Consider the following 17,755-nt stretch of genomic DNA (forward strand, 5'->3'; position numbering starts at 1 on the left):
GTCTGGATCATAATGTTCAGGCAAGAAAGTATCCTGATATTTGCCTCCAGCTTCAAATTTATGGTTTTGCAGAAGCTGTCAAATTGCTTGTTTGTTCTCTGGTCTAAATTTGCAAACAAAGCCAGACGTTCTGAATACTCAGAGGGGAAAAAAAAAGGGGGGGGGGGGGGGCGGAAAAAAAACCAACACTGAAAATATTGTTCCACAGTGAGCTTAACCAGTTAACTTCCACTTTTAGAAAAAGAAGTCAGACTCCAGGCTGCATGACTCCTTTGAACATCTGACCCACGTTTGCTAGTAATGGATCTTCCTAGCAGGAAGCGTGGGCTGTCATGGCACTGCTGTGAGAGCACCTCTGGGATCGCTCAGTGGTGAGGATGGAGAGTTTTGGAGTCCCACTCGTTTTATATAGATCACAAAAGAGTGGTCAGTCACAGAATCCTGACTAGTTTAGAAATTCTTTCTGTTGCCTAAGTTGCCATTGCAGCCATAACTAACAAAATGGCCAAACACAAAAAGAAAATTCCTCTTGCTCCTTCTCCACGTGAGAAGTCCCAGGAACCGCTCTTGGGGAACCTATCACTGCTATAGTATTTCATTTCTTTTTCTGCAATAAACTGTCAGTTCCAGAAGGAAAACAGTCCTCTCCTAGACTCTCAGTCCAATAGGAGATTCATTTCTCCTAAGGACTTATATCAGTTCTCTTATCCATAGTTTCTCTTACTTTATAGCTTTTGTTCCTGTAAGTTTCCCCAGGGACATTCCATAATGCTTCCTGCTCCAGACTTTCACCAGCGCCAAAGAGAGCCGAAGTTACACCCATAACTTCCTTAGACAGATTCCTGAGAGAATGCATAATCTCCTCTTTTTTTAGCTTGCTGTAACATGCTGAAGTGTTGTAAGCATTAGAAACTGTTAAAAGGTCTAAATTGATGTCACCAAGAGATGAGCAGCATATAAGGTCCCCAAATTGAATCTATTATGCTGCTCTCTGTTAAATATACTGGAGGATGCAATGCCTCTCATCTCATTGAGACTCCACTTTCTACCAAAAACCTGTACTTTTAATTAATAAAAGCTGAAAGAAAGCCTCAAGCAGAGGTGTTGTCTTGTAAATCATTAAATTCTTAAGTCTTGATCTGCAAAAAAAGGACAGGTTTAGACTACCATGCTAGTGCAGAACCTCACTACCTTCTCTCTCAAGGATTATAGCCTTCAGCAAGAAAGAAATGTGCAGAGGGTGTGAGAAAAAGGAAATCAGAGGTGAAATGTAATGCTGACCCAGGCAGTGCACTGTATTTATATACATATGTTTCTATTAACTACTAAGAGCTTATTTCTCCAGTGTAAAATATTTACAGCAACAGTTACATCACTGTGACAAAATTCTGCTTCCAGTTAAAGCTGGAACAATAGCACAAGCTTCTTGTAGCCATTTTTACAATAATATCTGCTTAAGGTATCCTTGAAAGTTATATAATATTTTATCCTTTTTAAAGACCATTCCTTAGCCATATGCAATACTTGTTCCCACACTTTTCTTTTCTTGGAAATTTTGTAAAAAAGTGAAGTATTTGTTAGGATTTCCTCACTATGGGTTTTGCTTTACTATCTAAGGGAGAAATGACTTTTTCCTTTTTTAATCCCCCTGCAATGTTGGTTGGAAAACTGTTTCAGTTTGAGGATGTTCATGTTGGGGCTGAAAAGGGAAGATTATGGCTATAGATCCTGAAGAAATCTCAAACAGTTGCTGAAGCTTGAATGATGTAGAAACTGTCAATAGTAGATCCATGATAGAGTCTTCTCTCTGTTACTTGCCTTCTTCAGTCTTGCAAAGGATTTATTAGATCTTCTCATGGCTTTCACGGAGCACTGCACAAGCTGTGTCAAAGAAAGTGGCTTCGGAATTACAATTTTGGGGGGTTATTTTTTTGTTCCTGTAAATAGGTTTGTATCTCATTTTTAGTGAAAATAACGGTTGCTAGAGTCAACCACATGACAGCAGTACAATTCCTACCATAATGAAATTCAACAATTTGAAAATATAAAAACTAAAATCTAAGAGTCCCTGAATAATAAAGACAAGTGCTCTTTAGGTATTTAGGATAAGGTAGATTTGTGATCCTGTCATTTCATTCTTGTACTAAACATCCAAATTCTTTAAATTCTACTTGAGGTAATGTTTTTGCTAGCTAGAAACCTAGCAGTTTCCCGTTCTGTTCACAAAGGTTTTCAAATTTGGAAACCTCTCCAGCACGGCCAGTTAAAACAGTCAGGTTTGGTGGTGTTCATCTCTGATATGATTTCTATAGTACCAGACACCAGGCTTCATAGCCTTGCAGATATATCTGAGAGCAAGAACCAAACTTGCTATTAGTGATACCTTGTGCAAACCACGAAACTAACACCCCATAGGCAGTAAGGTGAATGGTTCTGTCCCTGTGTCACAGCAGTTCTGGGAGCAGGGCTGGCTGTGATAAAGGGCTCTGGCCCTACAGCAGATCCCAGGTCAGCATCTCCTAACAGTTTGGTTACAGCCTGGTCCCATCCAGTTCCCTGAATGCCTACTGGGGGCCAGCTGCCAAAACCCATAAAAGTCCACTAAATCTGGACAGTGACTGACAGCTGTTTGTAAAGCCTGGGTGCATGAATGCAGCCTGGCCTTTGCTGGGGCCATGGGATGCACAATTCTGTTCCCTGCATGCCAGAGCCACTGCTACCTCATATGAGCCCGTTGGGGCTTCCTGTGAAACCTTAGTCGTGGTGTCCTCCTAATCCACTCTGGAAGGCTGATAAAGCCATTTGCTGGCTCCTGGCTTAGCCCAGCATTCTGCAAAGATGGGGACACACAGAAGTGGAGATAATCACAATGCCAGCACTTTGGAGCTGCCGTGCTATGAGATGCATGCTACCACTCGCGCTACGAAGGCTGATGGAGCTCTGTTCCCGTGCGTGTCCTTCAGGGGAAGAAAGAAATAGCAGCAATAGTGCTAGCATTGGCTGCCAGTTTGAGAAATCCACTGAATGCCACGGCCCTGCTCACCTTTGTGCCCCTCCAACATGTGAACTCAGCTGCTAATGGAAACAATTTACAAGGCAATAATTTTTAATTGGTGTCACCTATTAACTGCCACAAACCCAGAGGCATAGCAGCAACTCAGCTGTTATTCTTCCAAGAAATAAATATATCAACCATTTTATTTGCCCGTACAGAGGAGAGGAGAAAAAAAAAAAGGGAAAGAAAGTAAAAAGCCACTAGCAAACATTTATCTAAAATTTTCTGCTTGGATAAGCAGATAGCTGCTATGAAAAAATCACACTTTCAAACAAAACAAGGTGGGGCTTTCTTTCATTTTCTAAAGACAAGAAAGCAATCTTTGGCTTTGTAGGTTGAAATGAAGTAGAGAGAGAGGTGGAAGCTCACTTTTCTGGGACCTTCCCTCATTATTCTTTCCCCCATACTTTCCGACCCCCACTAATCTAATCATTTTGTCATTTAGCATAGTCATGAGTGGTGGGTAGGACTAGAGGACTGACTAGATGGCATCTCTCTCCCCTTACTGTATTTTAAGGTCCTTTAGGGGATTTCCAGAACACCTTTCCACCTGATGTAATTTGAACAGATTTTTCTAGTAAGACTTACGACAGGTTCAATTTTAATTCCATTCCTTTTGCAAATGACAATTTATTTAACTTTATTGAAAAGTAATACTAGGAGCAGCGCCAAACCCAAAAATAATCTGAAGTTTTTTTTGACAACTGGGGGAAAGCTGTAACATAAGACAGGAAAAAAAAAGCTTTCCTGTGTTATTGACCTGCTCAGCTCCGGGCAGGTAGAGATTGGTATGGCCACTGATGTAATTTTATCCCAGGCTTTGCTTGGAAAGTGATGTCTTGCTATCCCCCAGTGAAGCCTGAAGTGCAGCACACTGAGCTGAGCAGTTGCATGGCCATCCTTGTGCTGTGCTGGATGGAGGACAGGACTGACATAGCTCCTTCATAGGGCGGGGGTAATCCTTCACACAGTAAATGTGGTGAATTTTGGTTGAAGTAAATAAAGCTCTCGAGTCAAGGAGCTGCTACGTGAGAATGTCTGCTGAGGCCAGAGTTAGTTCCTTTAGCTTTAAACTTGACATTTTATCTTCATGTTTTTCTAACTCATTTAACTGTGAGCCGTTGGTATTGGAGTCAATCAGATATGGAGGTTTATTTGTGCTGTTGTTCATATCTGTTGTCATACTTCATTGGTTTTCTAGGCTGCATGACAGGGAGAGGTAAGGTCTATCTTTCTTCTGCCTGTGTGTTAGTTATTCTAGCATGGGATTGATAACACCCAAGATTTATTGCTTCAATAATGCCTGCAGAGCGCTTTGTCATCATTGCTTGGATGTGCTGGAAATTGCCACAGGCCTGGAGCAGAGGCTTGAGGCCTGGGTTTCTGCCCACGGCAGATGAGCTGCTCGGCACAAAGCAGGGTATACGTGGAGGCTCCACCAGTGCAGCTTGTGCAAACCGGGCCTTTGTAAGCAGGACCAAAGCCACAGCCCAGTTGCTGCCTGATCTCCTGCTGCAAGTGAAAGAGAGGAGATTTCAAACATTTTCCAGAAATGTGGTGCTCCCATAAAGGTTTCCCTGTTCATCAGACGAAAGACACTTGTGCTGCCGAGACGCTCTGGGCCGGTGGTGGGAGTGAAGGCAAACAGAAAAGTTTTTGTTCTGTGGCGGGGAGGTGGATGGCTGTTCGTGTTCGGTTATCGGCGTGAACATTACTTACCAAATCTGACATCTGAAGCATGATTCGGCTTGCTGAAAAACCTACAGTATGCATTCTTGCTGAGGTGATGCAGGAAGGGCAAACAGCATGTAAGTTCTTATGGGCAAAGGCCAGAAGTCCTACATGGTCTTCTCCTGATACATCTTTTGGCAGTTTGGGAAGTTTCTGTACCCAAGATTGCAATCAGGCTATCAGGCTCAGTAGTCTCAAACAGACTTACATTTTTTTAATTTCTCATTAGTCTGTTTAGGCTTATGACCTACCACTCTGCAACAGTTAGTTCAACAATTTAATTTTACAGGGTAAAAAATGGGAAGTAAAAAAAAAAAAACAAAAACATTTCCTCTTTTTTTTTTCTACATCTGCTACAGAAAGACCTTGCATTGTGAGAGTGAATAATCATCCCCAGGCAGACATGTCCTTGCTTGCTGCCTGTGCCCTTCTAATGTCCTAGCTTAGAGCTGGATTGATGCCAGTTGTGGATTAACATGCATTTCCTTAACATGGGGAAGTGGGACATCACATGAATATTATCTTTGAATTGCCTCTGGCTGTTTTTGCCAGCCATCTGTCCAAACTCTGCAACAACAGTCATTTGTTTGGGCTGAATACAGTGGTCTGGTTCAGGCCTGTATCACTGCTCCTTTCCTTAGGACCTCACTTGCTCCCTCCACTCTAACCAGTACATCCCAGCACAGAGCAACCCACATGAAGCACTAAATTCATGTTTTTGTTGCAGGCCAGAAGGAGAAAGCTGTCACTCTGAGAGAAGCTTGCTCTAAAATGGCCAGTGGCCTTGGGCTCAAGGCCTACACACCAGCAAGGCAACAGGCCCTGGGCAAAGCAAGGGAGCAAGAGCTTGGCCTGGTCATCCCACGAGTGCCCTGAACGCCAGCTGCTGCTGTTCTTGAGGCCTCTCTTTCTTAGCTCTGAGTGGAGAAGCCCTTATCTCAAAGCTCTTGTAAAAATAAAAAGAAAGAAATCTATCTTTCCAACTGCTACCCTGACCCATGCAACTGATAGATCCTAAATCTGCTCTCCCAGGTCTCAGTATGGCTCAGTAGTCAGTCTTGTGTATGTAATATGTGTGTGTGTGTGTATATACATATATATATATATATTTTTTTAAAGATGCTTCTGAAAATATTCTACTGAGGCAAGCTAAAAAGGCTATGATTTCTACAGGACAAACATATGAACTATGCTTTTTAAAGGCCTAACCCGTAGTGAAGTATGGTAATTGCCAACATGTGTATCTTATTTTCAAATGGCAATTCAGCCAATTTCAGTTAATAAACTGAATTATGTATTTGTTTACAGTACTATATTCAAAAGAGAAGTTACATTTATAATAATCACATACACATGGAGGTTCTTTTATTCACGTCTTATCAGTTGTTCATGCTTTTAGAAGATTCCTCTTATTCCAGTTTCACTGAAGCAAGAATTATTTTAGTTCAGAATATGATTAAAGAAAAATTAGTTAAGCAAGCTTGTTTACTAAGCAGTGCAGATGAAATGCGAGTCATTGTTGCTCTGTATCGGATCTGTCCTGGGGTTTCCGCTGACAGGCAAAGCTGGTGTGCTCTGTGTCTGCCCCACAAACCTGGCCACGTGCCAGCAGGACTCGGGAGCTGCAGCTGGAGCAGCAGCCCAATGACCATCATCACCTCCTTTCCCTTTGTCCCCGTCTTTTCCAGAGCAAGTGAACATTTCGACTTTTGACAGATCCAAGTGCTGCTGTCACCCAGTACAACCTTGCAAACAACGTCTTTCAAACACTGCTCTCTACATTGTCCAGATTGCGTCATTCCCACGCAAACCAAGCCAAATTAATGTATTTTTAAAGTCCATATTACAAAAGCATAGAAAGTGTGTACATAGCAGTTTAAAGGAGAAACGACTTGCTGCCAAAACCAGTGGAGAAGTTAACATCATATTCAATTGTTTTTAACAGTTGCAAAACAGAATGTTCTCTTTTCCAGTTCATTTAAGTCTTATGATGGGCTTAGCCAAAACTATGATTGTGTTAACAGAAGGAGGTAAGTAGTGATGGATTTTCTGCTGGAATATATTTTTTTTCATTGTTGTGCTTCAGCTTTCATGTGAAGAACCATTTTCATTGATTTAGTCTTTACCTAATTAATATATTTATATTCTCTACCTCTTTCCTGTGTTTTGCAATCCCAAAATAAGTAGTTAACCACACAAAAGTACTTTAATATTTCTGTCTGCTGTTGCTCCCCTAACTCCAAGCTCCTAGCAGGTAGAACAACTGCAAGATATCCTTACTCACTTTGAGTGGTGCCTTGCTTCAGAAATAGTTGCACTGACATCGGTGGATGTCCTCGTTATGTCTGGCAGCAGCTATCAAACAGATTTATCAGCCCAGTGAGATTCTGGCAGTTCCAACAGGGTCACCAGCCTGACAGAAGTACAATTGTTCATATAGTTTATATGGTCACAAGCCCAACAGAAGTGGGATAAAACTGAGGAAAAAATTGAGAAGGGCTGCAGTAAAAGCTAAATAGCTGTGAACACAGATACTGTGATTTGCCTCTCATTTGTAAACAGTCCTGTTGAATGCTGTGAAACTCCTTTAGACGTTTTATCATCTAAAACAGAGAAACAGTCTTTTGCATTTGAATATCATCTGTGCACATCAGGATGCTTCATACATACAAACATTAAGGCCACGCTGCAAAGAGCTCCAAATGGCTATCTTCGGATACCATCTCAGCTTTGTTGCAGAAGTCGTTGCAATAGCTTTTATGGACAGATGGAAAATATTATACCTTGTTGTTTTTTTTTTTTTTTTCCAGCTACAATGTCATGAGGGATTTTCCTTTAAAAGACTTAATCTTGATCATACCATGTCCCCCCAAATTGTCCTACTTGTTCTGTTCTCTCAAAAGAACCACCTGACAGGCATTTATCCTTGTGTTTGCTAAATAATACAATAAGAGGTCCATTTAAATACAGAGCTAATCCCACAACATTTCCTTTCATTTCAGCTAGTTTGTTGTTTCATCATGTTAATTAAGTATTTAAGAGGCCAAAGTCGCTGTTGTAATAGTCAAGGAATGGGAGTTAGTTAAGCTCCACATCTAAAACTAATAAACTTGTCAAAATCTATAGGGTCTGATAATAAACAGCAGGTTGTTTTGTGATGATAACTCCATCCTTACAGAAAGCAGCACTTCATAAAACTTGAATTATTTCATATGTCTGAGTACTATGAATAAAGATGCTAGGCACCTGGGAGACTGGCTGTGGGAACCGGTAAGAGCTAAGAGCATGCAGAGCTGTTCAATTCTCAGTCAGAAAATGTAGTGTGTGTGAGTAATGGCCATATGTGGCTATTGAGGGAAAAGCTGTCTGGATTATCTGAAGCAGTGAAGTTTGCTTCCTGAGAATAGTAATTTTAAAAAGTCAGAATTGATCTTGGGCATCCACTCAGAAGTTGAAGGACAAGCAGTGGAAATCTGAAACTCCAGCTCTGTTCTCCTTTGCAGTGTTTCTCCAGCTTCAGGCTGTTCAGTGACCCAACAAGCAGCCTGGAGAAATTATTACCACTGTTGATTGTACTGTTTGCGGCTCTTTGATTGCACTGGTCTTAATTTTGGCTGCTCTGTCAACACAGAGCTGCCCGAACCACTTAATGTCCTCACCTGGTGGACTATACCAGCAAGGAATAGGCAGAATGCCGCCATGAGCCATCATGTTGTGTTCTTGTAGGCCATTCCCACCAGCTTTTGTTATTCAGGTTCTCAATGCGAGGATCCACCTGGATGCTCAGCAAGTCTGTGAAGGTCAGGCAGAAGCCAAGACACAGGAATACCCTTTTCTAGTTGTAGCTGATGAAGAATGGTCTGCTGAAGGTTGAGTATGAGTAGAGGAAGAAGAAGGATCTTCAAAGGGTAAGATGAAGAGTCTGGACTTTACGTTACATGTGTTTTCCTCAGTGTGCGCAGCACATGAAGGAACTGTGACAAGAGCCTCCAAAAGTGTGTCTGAAACAGCATTCACTAACAGTAAATGAAGATTTGGTTGTACACAGAGTTGTCCTGACCTTGGTCAAGGTACATGGAAAGCATTCCCAGCTTTGTACTGCACATCTTTGCATTTGATCAAATGACAGTCTCTGCATAAGTGTTGGGTTTGGAAGGTTCTTTTATTACCTCTGGGTTCAGCAAATTGTGAATTTAATACAGGTGGAAGGGTTTTTGTTTGTTTGCTTGTGTTTTTACTAGGACAAGAGAAGTGACATCTAGCGGAAACTCTAAGTTTCTCAGCTCCACACACACAGGTGTCTAAGCAGACCTTGCTGTCTTGCTCAGGCAATACATGGTTTAAGCTTGAAGAGTGAGGAAAGTAGGCATTAAATTTTAATAGTCTTGCTATTTCTCTTTTTTATTTTTTATTTTTTATTATTTTTAACTAATGAGGCCATAGCTGGATAGCTGGTTAACTGCAGGGTTTCCAAACCCTGTATTTTAATTTTAAAATTTCATTTTAAACTGTGTCACTTCTTTAAATGGGGGATTCTAAAAAGTGAAAATGAGGAAACACCAGAAACAAGAACTTTAACTGTTGTATGAAGCCAATTTTATACTGTAAATGCAGACAATCTAGAGAAGTGACAGGATTTGCCTTTAGTATAGGTCTTGTTGAAATAATTAGCACTAAAGAGATGAAGCTTTGAAGAACGGAGTCCTGATATGCCATGAAATATTCATTTCTAGTAAGTCATTTAAATTAAAAGTGTCGAAAAGGGAAATTGTTCCAAGACTTCTCACAAAGTCTGTTGAACACTGAGTTGGGAATAAGGAGGGGGGGGAAGGAGAAGGAGGATTGTTTTGGGTTTGTTTTCTTTTTTTAAATTAAAGCCTGAGATGGAGCTTACCATGTTTATCTTAACAATGAATTCCTTGGTATTTCTTTTACATAGTCATATGATGCTGACCAGAACTCGGAAGGAAATGTTTGAAATTTATACCTAAGCTCCTTTTCCCATTCCAGCAATCTGTATTATGGGGTATAAAGTAATATGAACCAGCAAGACTGCCCGAGGTGTTGGTTAACACTGTTCTGAAAGATTTATTACCACCCAAAACATGAGAAATTCTTCTTGGTCAACTGACTTTATAGTAATAAGATCTCAATTAAAAAAAAAAAAAAACTTGTACTGTGGCAATGTTGGAAAAAAAATTCCCTTTGTACTGTGTTGTAACAGGCTGCCAGCCAATGTCATCCACATGTCTACTTGGTAGCAGAAAAGATTTTCAGCATGTCGTCTTACTAAAATGAAACATTTTATATATATTTCAAAAGCATCTTGGCATTTTAAATCAGATGATTGCATATATTTAATTTTACTTTGAAAAGGAAAACAAGGTTCACACCATTTATAGTTTGGCTTCACTTCATATCACTAACTTTTTCTCTCCCTTTTCAAGTAGCTTTCAGCAGAAACCCCACTATGCCAACCAATTTTAAGCAGAACTGCTTGGATTAAATGCGTCTACATTTATGCAGCAGAAACTAAAGGGCACAGTGCTACAACTTAGGGAAGTGCCATCAGTGGAGTTACAGACATGAACTGGGGGTTTGGAATCTGCCTTCCCACATGAGCTGAGCTCCCATGAGCCCTGAGTTCATCACAGTTAATGCTTTGCCAACAAGACTGGAACAAGCCACGGGAACAGTCAGATAGTCACTGGAGACATTTGCATCATGAACAAATGGAAAATTACTGGGGCAAGGATGTCTTGTGTCCTTGACCTGTGCTTCCAGTTGTTCAGCAATCTGTTTCCATCAATTATTCTTACTTGTATTGTGGTAACATCTAGGAGCACCGGTATGGATGAGGACTGTCATCCTTGGTGTGATACAAAGACCCAAGAGACCTTTTCTGCTTGGGATGCATTTGCCATGACCCATGGACACTGTCAGCAGACTGGCCTCTGGCTGATTCTCATGAAAAATCTATGCCAGAGCCCGAGGTGAGAGGTTTCTGGATGCAGAGCACCACCATGGTGTACTGCAAGGAACTCCAACAGGACCATATTCAGCCTTAGGACAGACTGCCTGACCCTCCTTAATCCAGAAATCCCAGTTTATGGCCATCCAAGAGTTCATCAAGCATGCAAGAAGTATAAGATGAAATACTTCAAACTCACTAAACAGACTTAAGGCTATTGGGGAATTTCCAACCAGATTGTAAAAAGATACTGAGCAAAGTCCTATTTTGGAAACAGTCTATTTGCTAGAAAACAGGAAGCTTTTCTCTTCCCTGCAAACTATTTCTTCGGATCACTGAGCAGCCTATAACAAAATTATTTCCTTATATCCATCTGTTAGCATTTATTTATAGTCTTTTGTATCACATACAGATTGCCAGCTTTCTTTGGGACTGCCCTTTTATTCCAGTTTTGTACAACATTCAGCACAACAGCTTTCTAACTGAGGTTAGAGAGAAATATTGAGAAATAATGAGAAACATGGATGAATACTGCCTGCACACAACTCTGCTGGCTTCTCAAGTGCGACACTTGGAAACATGGATAAAAATCCAAATTAATGTCATTTTACCTTGTTTTTGCCTTTTCATCTGTAGGGGCAGTAAAGTGAAATCTTTCCCTCCAGAGCTGTTGCTCTGCTGACAGAGCCAGTCACCTTCTCAGCAATGCTGCTGAGAAGAAGGGGCACAAAAGAGGCTTCTGGATTGTCACCTCTCAGAGGCAGAAGGAAATACTTCCAGCTACTTCCTAAATACGCTGTTGTTTAGGGATGATGTGTTACCCACAACAACATAGGAAATTCTGCCAACTCATCTTCTCAGGTTTTTGTAAGTGTTGTACACACACACATTAAAGATCATGATTTTTAAGCTAGCTACTCACCTGAGTAGATTTAAATAGGAAAGGAAAGGAAAACATCTCTTCTAAAGAAAACTCATTGCTCTTAACCAATACATACATAGCCACCTCTTGCTCTGTGTAGCATAAAAAGCCATTGTAAACATAAAAATGTGACAAAAAATAAGGTAATATTAAAAAAAAAAAAAAAGCACTTAGTACTTTACTAATATTGCTATTCATGGTATAAGAAAAGGGAGAGTAACTTCTCCAAATTCATTATTAAGGTTACAAAACCTTTATTGTTGTGCGGGTTTGGACTGTTGATTTTGGGAATGCACCTTTCAGATACATTTATAAGTCTTGTTTTTATGCCAAATAAATGATTACTGTGTTCAAATCTATCCCAACTGGTGTCTGCACAGTATTATGTTCAGTGGGACAGGCAGTTCTGGGCGCTCAGCATACCTCTCACATGCATCAGATGCTGTCAACATTTTGGCATGGAATTCACTTGAGTCCCACCTTCTGGATCCACCCTTATGGCTCTGCAGGGCTGTGTTACTCCTGCGGGCAGAGAGAATAGACGGTTGCATCATCCCTCTCGTGCACCTGTTCTGGATGTATTTACTTGTGCTCTACCTCTTCTGTGGGTGCCAAATTCACGGTCCTACAGAACTGGGATACTGAGAGGTTTAGCAGGGTAGCTTGAAGTGTATTTTGCAACACGGGAGCGTAAAAGCACAAGTTTTAATGGTTATGACTAGAATTATTAAAATGAAGAACAATAAAGAAGTAAAGCAATAAGTTTAATTGTTTTTATTATAACTGGCAATTTACTAAGAAGCAGATTGCTCTTAATGAAACTATTTATATGAGTAAAATGGGCAGGAATTGGTTCTATATCACTAAGGCTGAAATCTAATCACATTGGTTAATTTGTTATTTATCTAGAACATTTTGTTTATTACCTTATTGTCCTTCACAAGTAACTCTGCGTACAAATTTCTCTGCTCCCTCTCTTCTGATTATATTACTGTAGAACCTGAATGTACCAATTTAAATAATTCAGCGGCTGCTGCTCTCTGTAATCAGCATTTCAAAAAGGGTCATGGATACCTTTTCTAAAAAGGTTGTCAGAACAACCCTTCTCTTCTGGCTGCTCTCTTAAATCACAGTCATTGTGTGCCACCCAGAGTTGGGATAGCAGAGCCAGGGCACATCACGGGCTGGAGGAGAGCAGTAGTCACTGCAATCCTGGCATATCAAGCATCCCCTTCCATGTTTCTCCAGAGATGAGTGACTTTATATACAGCTAAATGATAAAAGTATTTTCCTGTGACAAAACACAGGGAGGAAAACAACATCCTCAGTAGTTACAGAAATAAAATGTATGGCAGAAAACTGAGACTTAATATGGTGCACATGCTTACCTTTATATGTTTTATTTACTTATGACTCGCTTCCAAACAGATTGTGTCTCATCCTGTGAGGAACAAAGGAGAGGGAGGGATAAAGAATGGCAACCTAATCCCAGTTTACCTTGCTGGCAACACAAAAAGGCTCACCTTAAAACGTTCAGTGCTAAGTTGTCCCTCTTCAGTGGGTGCTTCTACTGGGACTGACATTCCCTCTCCCCCTCCACATGTGATAACACTCTGTATTTCCATGTGCTCAACAGTATTTTTAGCACATATTGCAATTCCCTAGATGGGAAGCAAAACCACAATGTTGTATCTCAGTCCAATGGAAACACTTCAGACTGCTGCCATGAGCTGGTACTTAAGTCATACATCCTTAATTATATCAGATACCTACTCGGATCGCATTCTTTGTCCTGGAAGCTTGCTGTGCTATGTCATGTGTCAAATCACACCACAAGCAAAAAATATTCACTGTACCTTTTTTTTGGCAGTTCTCACAATATGCTACCTATGTGAGAGCATTGCCGTCCTGTGCTGCAGGCAGCGGGGCACCAGAAGTGAATTTGGAGTCCAAATCCCAGTTGAGGGAGTCCCTGTTTGAGTGTCCCCCCCCTCCCCCAGGTCAATTTTGATGCCCTTTCCTGTACAACACCTACATCAATGGGGTGAACGCCTGCCTTGGGGCTGATGCCTGACCTGCACAGCAGAACCGCTGTGCCCAGCCCTGTTGCTGGCCCTCCCAGCACCGGGATATTTTTTCATGAATGATCTGCCAACTTTCTTTGGTTTTCCCCTGGTTACAGCACAGTCAGCTCTCCAGGTGACCACAAAAACCATCTCTGGAAACACAAGGGAAGGGAAGTGGTGGGATGACAGCAAGTAGCTGGAAGGTGGGGAAGGTGGACAGCTTCTTTCAACACCAGAGCTGGTTTGTGTTACCTGAAAGCATTCATGAACAGACAGCCTCTGCTGTCTATCAGCAGCATGAATAACTTACAAAGGAAAACCCCAACTTAAATTAGTCTCTTTTGAAGACAGGTACAGAAGAAATTCTTGGGAGCTAGAAAGTTCTCATGTTAGGAAAAATGTTAGGGAAAAAAATTGCAATCTTTAATATTTTTTTTTTATCTTTTCAAAAGCAAAGGATTTATAAAGAAGAATCCCTTGTGGGCTTGATTTTTATTTTCTTTTTATTTTTTTTTAATTGTAAAATTAATTTATCATTTTGAAATTGTTAAAAACCACTCAGATTTGTACACTGAGGGGTTTTTTTTTTGTTCATTTGTTTGTTTGTTTTTTTAACAGACATGATTTGGCTCAACCTCTAGGGCTGTAGTGTTAAGAAAGTGGATCCCTGAGTTTTCTGTAAATAAGCTTTTAAAGAAATAATTCACAGAGTACATAATGACCAGAAATTGTTTGCTATTTCACAAGGACAGCTGTAGCAGGAGGGGAGGAGACCTCCTGACAAGGTTCCCATCAAATGATGACATGAGATATGTGACCTTCCTAACAGTATACTGGAGCGCTGGTTTGAAAAGCAAGCTCCTGCTGGCATGATTTCAAAACCTGACCATAAATTAGTTCTCATCCACAGCTGTCTGAAACCCAAAGAAATTAACTCAGGTTCTTTGCATTGCTTCGTTCTGACAGGAAGGACAGAAATGTTTGCATGTCATGATTACCGTAGGTGTGCATTGCTAAATCTTGGCTACTGAGTAGAGCTTGATATGGTGTTGTTACTTATTATTTTGATGTACCTGAACATAATATGGAGTAATTCTTACAGGAAAAGGTATTGATGAATAGCTCTGTAAAGAGGAATAGCCAATGAATGTTGAAATTCTGTCATTTTTCAGAGGAAAAAGAAAAAGTAGTGAGAATATTGCATTATGTATGAGCAAATGCTTCAAATTTATAATCTTGTGACTGGCCTTGATTCATATTTGTGGCTAGTTAAATTCAGTGGAACTAAAGAATCTAAATTTCAAAAATATATATTTGTCTTACCATTTTGGTAAATTCTCTTTGTTTAACAAACAGATGGAGTGTTCCTCCCAAAAGGGCCAGAATAAAGAAGTAATCATGCACATTACCTTGTATTGGCACAAGTGCTTCTAACAAGAGTAAATCGCTCACTGGAAAAAAATATAGTTATGAATTTAAGATCATATTAAGTGAGTAAGTTGAACTGAAGACTCATCAAAATCTTTGCATCCTGTAAGTATTCTTAAAATCTAGAAAATTAATTAAAACCTACACATTATAATAGGGGACACTTTTGATTTACATTTAAACATGTTTGCAAATAATCATGTGTGTATTGCCTCCATTTGTTACGAATGAAAACTTGTGCTTGAGGCAGGTCCCTGACCAGATGGGACCACGTTAGCTGTATTCTCTCTCCCCTCCTGTCTTCCAAGGTGCTCAGAAAAGAAAGCGAGCAGGGGGTACAACATGTTTACCCTGACCTGCCCTCTTCTGACACTGTCAGCAGGGCACCCTGTCCTGTATTTTATAATCTCCTGGTTTCATTTGCTAGCCTACTAGAACTCAGATTTGATAACTTCAGAATGTGGCAGAAGGCATTTTTTTACCTGTGTGAAATGGAGCAATTTGCTTTGCCTGTGGTTATATGTTTGGTTTATTATGTGAGGGGCAGTTTTTGGCCATTCAAACAGTGTTGTAGATCACTGAACGTAACATTTGTTAGCATAGATCTGTTTTCTTAACTGTGATGCCTTGGACTTTAATACTCAGTAAATGTGACTGTGGATGTAGAGCAGTGCCCTGCAGTAATCACTCAGAGGAGGCTCTTCCTTGCCTACATGGGAGCATTAGAGGCCCTCCATGGTGCTGAGGATTTTGTCAGCAATATGTCATCACTTTGGGTATCGTTGTGCTCACTTCAGGTGTTTTGTCTTTTTTTTTTTTTTTTCCTTATGGTGAATACACAAGGATAGTTCTATTTCACCACAAATGAGTGTTACTAACAGATTTTGTCAGGGGACACTGCCCTTGGGTTATTACTACAGTGCTATTACCTGTCGTCTTATTCCTCACTGATCAGGGCTGTAAGGTTAGAGAATGGAGGGAGGGAGGAAGGCGATACAGTAAGCTTTTATATAGTTAAAAGAGCTAAAAAACTAAGACATCTGCAACTACTGCATAAATAAGCCATTTGACACCTTTAATAGCTTTAACACACTCTTTTTGGAATAAAATTAGCATCTGTGCTGACAGCTTACATGCCAAGTTTCAGCCTGATGCAAATTTGAAAAGTCCTGGATAAAAACTGTGAAAAATCCAGAGTTTATAAACACTACCTGATCCTAACCGACATTCTAAATAGACGGTAGTTAAGCTGCAGTATTTATATAGTACACTACCTCATACACTGGAAAGACAGAAAGTAATCACCTTCTTTAGAAGTGCTGCACCAAGTATATGACTGGGTCATCTGAAAGGTTATTATAAATAGAACGACTTAGCTGAATACAAATGACATTATAACTTGGCACCACTGTTTTGGGAAGGAGCCTGTACTCCTGCTGTGATCTCCAGTAAATCAGATACCTCTGTACTCAGTAACAGTGAATTCTGCAGTATCAGCTGAAAATACGGGAGATGGTGCTATATGCACAGCCACTTCCACACCCCTCTCCGTGCTTTGCAGCACAGGGCAGATCTGCACCCATCTTGCTATCTGCCTCTTCCATGGGTCAGAGGTCTACAGGAAGCTCCGCAACACCTCCCCTCTGCTCACTTCTTCTTCCAGAGAGGTCAGAGAGTGTAAGGTGGAGGAACGGGATGAGCCCCTTCCATCACCCAGACGGAAAAGGGAAGTGATGCTCTGCTCACACACCGGCACTGGCCAATGACGCTGTGAGATGAAGCCACTCTCAAGAAAAAAAGCCTTCGGGTTTATTTTTGGAAGAGAGTTTTGAGTTTCAAGACTAGTAATAATTTACGCAGGGACCTGGTATAGCTGTTAGTTTCAATATATCTTATCTACACATGAGAAGTGTTTAATGCCAGGATTCTTTACTCCTTTGCTTTGTGTCTTGGGGACTCCACATAGTGTGGGTCTACAGACCCAGTGAGGGTCTACAAGGTTAGGCAGAGGGGAAGATCTTTGTGAGCAATGCTGTAAGCTTTATTTATTTATTTATTTATTTTAAGGAGAGTAAGTGCAGGTAAAGTACAAATAGGAAACATTTCTTAAAAGAGAACTACTTGGGAAGAGGTCATATACATCAGTCTTATTATCTAGAACAATGCTTTGCTTTTACAAAGTTTCTACCACTCAAGTTAAATACCACTTCTTTTATAGAGGAATTCTATTTCTTTTATAGAGGAATTCTGTATGGGGCAAGGGCAGAAAACATGATTATTAACCACTGGGTGAACATTTCCTCTGAACATGATGATTGAAAACCACAGAAGCAAAACAGCATTATTTGTTCATTTATTAAGTAAACTCATTTGCCATTGTATTTAGATGTGTTAGCATCGCTCCTTTTGTTCCACACACACCGATGGGACTTTGTGCTTTAAGTTTGAAAAGGAGGTTTACTGGAATAGAGGCTGTTTAGGATGGAGCAAGTTTTGGTTGAAGATGAGTATTTCTGTGAAAGAAGTTAGTCAGAGAACAGGGAGCTGCTGGTGCCAGAGTCTGCACTGTCCGAGGATGTGTC

The 17,755-nt window shown here is 40.5% G+C and overlaps 1 long non-coding RNA gene across 1 annotated transcript; it reads right to left on the minus strand.

The window, feature by feature from the left end:
- Positions 1–10,227: 10,227 nt before the first annotated feature.
- Positions 10,228–13,325, minus strand: LOC121073409. Its single transcript, XR_005821695.1, has 3 exons — positions 13,203–13,325; positions 13,068–13,120; positions 10,228–12,201 (listed from the first exon to the last, which is right to left on the minus strand). It is a non-coding gene; the product is annotated as an uncharacterized LOC121073409 (long non-coding RNA).
- Between the last annotated feature and the right edge of the window lie 4,430 nt (positions 13,326–17,755).

The sequence above is a fragment of the Cygnus olor genome, chromosome 7, assembly GCF_009769625.2.
Source record: "Cygnus olor isolate bCygOlo1 chromosome 7, bCygOlo1.pri.v2, whole genome shotgun sequence".
Taxonomy (NCBI): domain Eukaryota; kingdom Metazoa; phylum Chordata; class Aves; order Anseriformes; family Anatidae; genus Cygnus; species Cygnus olor.